A 6000-nucleotide genomic window follows, 5' to 3' on the forward strand; every position below is an offset into this window, starting at 1 on the left:
GCTGAAGATCCTAAGAGCAAGCGTTCCGGTGACAAATGTAGGAGCTGAGTGGTCTCTTATAACCCAGTTTAGAACTCACAGAGTATCATTTCTATCATATTCTAGTGGTAGAAGCCATTACATGCCTGCTCAAATTCAAGGAAAGGAAACACAGACACTTTTATTGATAGGAAGAGTGTCAAGAATTTGCAGACATGTTTTAAAATTGCCACAATGTGCAACTCACACGCAAAGTCACTTATAGACACAATCATGTTCGTGTACAACGTAACCAATATCATCCTCATACAATCCTTTGGATTGGAAAATCAGGGAGGCAATTCTAATCTTGGGGTGATCCTGCCCACCTCTACAACCATCAGATTACTGCAGGGCTGAGAATCCTCTGGATTAGATCCTCGGAAGCCAGAAGTCTTCTAAGTGGGTTGAGGCACGATTGCCTGGAGAAGACCTCATTTAATCTCCCTCCTGATCGCAGAGATCTCATCATGCCATGAGTCCACCTCCTGCTCTGACCAGGAAGCAGAAAGCAATGACTGACAAAGGTTAAGTTTTGATGGGGAATATGAGGGAAGAAGCCTGAAGCCACCCTGGCTGATGACTGGCTCGAGGACTAAGGGTCCTGCGTGCATGACCTCAGGGAGAGGCTGCCGAGGTCAACTTCTCTTTTCCCCAAAGGCAGACCTTGGGCGGAAACTTGCTGGGCTTTTGGCTGCTTCAGAGGAGGTGGCCCAGGGGAACTCCCACCGTGGTTTACTCTTTAGCTCCTCTGAGCTTCTCATGACTGCTTCCCTTTTCCAAGGCTCCAGCCGGGGCAAATTCTCTGCAGAGAGCAATGGTCTTCAGTGGGAACACCATCGTAACACAAAAGGGAGGGGGGGGGAAATAGAAGCCACCTGGGTGTCCCCCCCACCCCGCCCCGTCATCTCCCTTGGTATGGTGGAGCCAAGCCTCGATAACCAGAAAACACAGTGGAGGCAAGTCCCCTCCCTGTCACGAAAAGCCAGTAGCCCAGTGCGACAGGGCTCCCGGTGGGAGCTTGGTTCCTATCAGAGGAGACGAATTTCCAGGAAGTCCTAGGAGCAAGATAAGCAGGTGGGACTTCCCCCAGTTCTCCTGTTATCTTTGGGAACAAGGCTGAAACTGGGCCCTGGAGAGAACAACCAGCTGTGGACCAAGGGAGCTGAGAGGCAGGGAGGGAAGATGAGAGGTGTCGCCAAATGCGGCTTGTGGGGTGGGGTTTTGACTAAGGTTATAGAGGCCACAGAGGAGATGGAGGAGGAAAGAGTAGGGGGGGCCGAAGCCAGGGGGAGGTGACAATTATAAATGGGCCCACATAAGATAGAATGTCTGAGTGCAACATGTCCTCCTGCACTGATTTGCCCCTCATCCCTTCTGCACACCTGTGTGGACAGGTGTGTGCTCAGACCATCTTTCCTCACCCTCTCTGAATCTCACTTGAATACCCATCACTCATTCCGCTCCCCAGATCGGGATCCTCCAAGGGCTTCCTGTTGTCTATGAAGAGGAGCCCAAACTCCTCGAAGGGTCTTCGTGCTCTGACTCGCCCTCACCTCACCCCAGTCCTGCCCCCTGCCCTGACTCTGTGGCGTGCTCTCCTTGCTCCAGGAATTTGTTCTTCCTGCTGTCTCCAACGGCAGTGGCTTTCCTCTTTCACCCGTGTGTCGCCGAACCTTCTCCATCTTCAAGGCCCAGTCAAACCAAGCCTTCCCTACTCACCTGAGCCGGGAGAAATCTCAGCGTGTGTTCCCACAGGACCCTGTGCCCAAGCAATAACACATCTGGCGTGTCTTATAGGGCAGCTATGATGCTGTCTGGTGCCCTTGGCTGGCAGCTCTCCTAAGAAGAGAGCTGCCTATTCATCTTTGATTTCTTCAGAAGGCCCAGCGCAGGGACTGACACATGCAAGACACATGTTGACTGGATTCTATTATTATCATGGCCAGTAATGTCGAGTATTTGACAAATGGCCTACTTCACAATTAGACTGATACTGTGGCTGAAGCTATATTAGTATTTCAGTTAAGTTTTACTTGGCAAAGCAAAAGTAAAATTATCTTTTCTTTCCCCAGATGTCATCTTGGGGGAAGTACAAGAGAAAACCCTATTTGAATAGGACCTTCAAGTGATTTGGGCAGAGGGCCTCGGACTTTCCACTGCCCTAAATGGAATGGCAATAAGACACAACGCAAATGAAGGAAGCAGAAGCGTGCTCGGTAAGAGCAAGTGAAACTGGGCCTCTTAAGGGCAATTCTCTGTTGGAGACGCAAGAACTCAGATTTCCCCAAAGAGCAAAGTGCAGACGGCCAACAGCCACTCACTCGGCCAACTGCTCAACAAACTTTACTGAGTGCCCACCACATGCCAGGCCCCGTGCTGGGTCCGTGGATGCGTATGCAGGGGTTTTGTTTCATTAACACAGGTGTAAGGGGATATGACACAAACCACTGGAAAATTCAAATGCAGAGTAAGTGCCACAAGACTAAATGACATCAAAGTTCAGTCTGGAGGAGAAAGAAAGGACTTCCCAGAGGAGGCTGGGAAGTGGCCATGCTTCTCTCTTTGGAAAGGCAGTTGGTAAAAGTGAATGAAGTCCCTGTGCAGAAAGGAGGGGAGCTGACAAGTGGGGAGAGGGTCCTAGTGCCTTCCAATCCTTGGTTGCAATTGTTCCACCCCACATTTAGGTATCTGAGACTCTCAGAATGCTTCCAGTAAATTCTTCTTTTTGTCAAAGTTAGAGTTGTTTCGTGGAAGGGCTTCAAAACAAATGTATTTCCCCAACACAGTGTCATCAGGAGAAGAACAGCCTTTGGCTCTACTGAGAACATTCTTGAAAAACGGTCAGGATTAAAGTTTCCTGAGAAACTCTGTTCATAGTAGAGCGGGGTGAACAGTGGCTGCCGTGAGGTGGATGCATAGTGAGTGTCAGGGGTTTCTCCCTTCCCAGCATGGGACGGTGGTCTCATGACCTCCATTCTTGTGGTTCACGGGACTGTACTTTCCTGGAGGTACAATTCCATGTGGTGTGGGTAGGACTGTCCTTGGCCTTCTCCTCCTGCTCCCTCTGCCCCCTGACAGTGAAGGCACTAGATCCTGCCCCTTCTGGCCTAGGATTTGCTCCCTCGGTTACCTCCACAGTCTCCTGAACCGGCAAATCTGTTCCTCCCCACTGGATCATTCTCATCAGCAAGATCAACATTTAGGAATTCCTCTCATCTTAAAGGAAAAAGAAAAAAGCCTCCCTTGACTCCCGTCTACCTACAATTACTACCACATTTTTCTCCTCCTCAAAAGAATTTTCTATACTTTCCGCCTCCATTTCCTCCCATCCTATTCTCCCTTGAACCCACTCCAACTAGCCCTTTATCCTTACGATTCCACCCAAACTGTCCTTGTTGAGGCATGACCGTCTTCCCTCTGGCCAGTGCGGAAATGGAGGGCACCAAAGAGCCTTCCAGACTCTCTCTTTCACACCTATCCATGTAGGTGTGGCAGGGGCGGAGTGGTGTGGTCTGACCCAGAACGTAGAATTCTGGGACTTCTTCTTCCCACCCAGTCTATCTCTCCAGCATGCCTTTCCTCTGAACTGCAGACTCATATACCCAACTGCCTACCTAACATCCGCCCTTGAATATCTAATAGGCATTTCACATCATCATGTTGGAACCAAGCTTTGAGTTTCCCACATGCCCCGTAACCTACCCCTCCCGCTGTAGTCCTCATCTCAGCAAACGGCATCACCATCCACTCAGTCCAGAACACTTGGGACCATGCTTGTCTTCTCTTTCGACCACACACTCCACGTCCAATGTATCAGCACAGCCTCAGAACTCTCCCTTCAAAATATCTCCCCAATCTGACCATGTCTCACCACGTCCACTGCCACCAAACCTAGTGCAAACCTCCATCATTTCTTGCCTAAAAAACACAGCAGTCCCCCAACTGATGTCTCTGCTTCCACTCTTGCCCTGCAGTCTACACTTCCCAGGACCACCAGTTCCCTTCACTCACTTTGCACTCACCACCCCCCACCATCTCTCGAGTCATCACTCTCTCTGTCCACACCAGGCTTGCCACTATCACCTAACCACCAGCTATAGCAGGTCACCTTTCTCCCTTGAAGAGGCTCAGCCTGGCAGATAAGAAGTGAGAGCAAGAAGAAGATCTTCCAGGAGTTTTCTGAGTTCACTGAAACAAAAGTACCTGCCACCTGTGTGGAAGATGAACTTCTTCTGCGAGAAAATCACAGCTGTGCACCATCTTTCCCATCGAATAGCACGGTACCTGGCAGGGGTACCAGAAGGCCGAGGCATCCTCTTAGACACCTCCTTGAGGAGGTAGCTCTCTCCAAGGACATTTAGCACCAGAAGCCTTGAAGCCTGTGGAGAGAGATTTTTGTATCAGAGTTTCCAGCTTTCATTGCAGCAAGTGATGGAGCTGGATATAAAAATGTGGTGTGCTGATTTAGACCAAAAGTATGAATTACAGAAGTTTCTATGGCTTTTAAAGTGACATGGACAACTTGCATTCTGACATGTAGAGTTTCCTCATTGACACTTGCATTAAAGATTGCAAAGAGGAGGCCTTGCTCTTCAAGGGTACTGAAATGATGCCCTGGGTAAAAAGGCCGTCTGGGCCTGGCTGGGGACAAAGAAACTGCCATGGAGAATGGGTTGTACCTTTGTGACTGTGGAGGAGCTTCTGCACTAACATTGTGCCTCAAGAAATGAGGATCCATGCCTGCGATCACATCTTCCAGTGAATTTCCTAGCAGCAATGAGGTTTACACAAGTGACTTTGTTTACCTAATATTTAAACGCTGGTTTATACAAAGAAATAATTGTCAGCGCTATTAAGATGGAATAAGAGCTCCTAACTGAGGCCTTGCCTTGAGGTTTATTGGAATGAACTGCACTTTAATGAGGCGGTAGCTGGCGTTTGTAGCAGACAGACTTATGCTAGACCTGGGTTTTAGAAAGATTTTGGAGCAGAAAATCCATTTGACTTTCGTGTGTATGTGTGTGTGGTAAAACATGCATAACATAAAATTTATCACCTTAACCATCTTTAAGAATACAGTTCAGTGGTATTAACAACATTCACATTATTGTGCAATTGTTACCAGAATGTTTCCATCATCCCAAACTAAAACTCCACACCCATTCTTCCCTCCCCGCCCAGACCCTGGCAACCACAACTCTACTTCCTGTTTCTATGAATTTGAAGTGCCTCATCTAAGTGAAATCATGCAATATTTGTCCTTTTGTGACTGGCTTATTTCACTTAGTGTAATGTCCTCAAGTTTCATCCATGTTGTTGTATGTGTCAGAATTTCTTTTCTTTTTAGGGCTGAATATTCCATTGCGTGTACATGCTACTTGGAATCCTCCCCTCCAGGTATTTGCATGGTTTTCTTCCTCACCTTATTTACTTTATAGCTCTTATCACTACCTGGCACTAGATTACTTATTTGTTTGCTTCCGTTTTTATTGTCTGTCTCTGCCACTAAAACATAAGCAGCCCGAGGGCAGGGGCCTCTCTTTTCACCACTGTAACCTCAGCATCTGGAACATAGTGGGCATTCCATCAGTATTTGTTGATTGAATCCACGAATGAGTGGAGAAAGCCTGTTTGAGATCTGGAGAGTGACAGAGCCTCAATGACACCATTCCAGCCTCTGAATCCAGCCAGACCTGCACCAGATACACTGCTGGACTTTTCAGTTCGTCAACCAACAGAATTCTCTTTTTTGGCCATTAAGATGTGGGAATTGTCTGTTACACAGCATTATTACAGCAATGGCTGACTAAACACTGACTTAAACAAAAAAGAGAATTTTATTGGTATATCTAGTGCAGGTATAGCTGGATTCGGGGGCTCAAATGGTGTCATCAAGGCATTGGGGGGGGGAGTCCACATGCCCATTAGCTCCACATGCCTCTTATTCTGGGACCAGCAGCTACATACTATCGTAAATAG

The sequence above is a fragment of the Eubalaena glacialis genome, chromosome 2 (genome assembly GCF_028564815.1).
Source record: "Eubalaena glacialis isolate mEubGla1 chromosome 2, mEubGla1.1.hap2.+ XY, whole genome shotgun sequence".
Lineage (NCBI taxonomy): Eukaryota > Metazoa > Chordata > Mammalia > Artiodactyla > Balaenidae > Eubalaena > Eubalaena glacialis.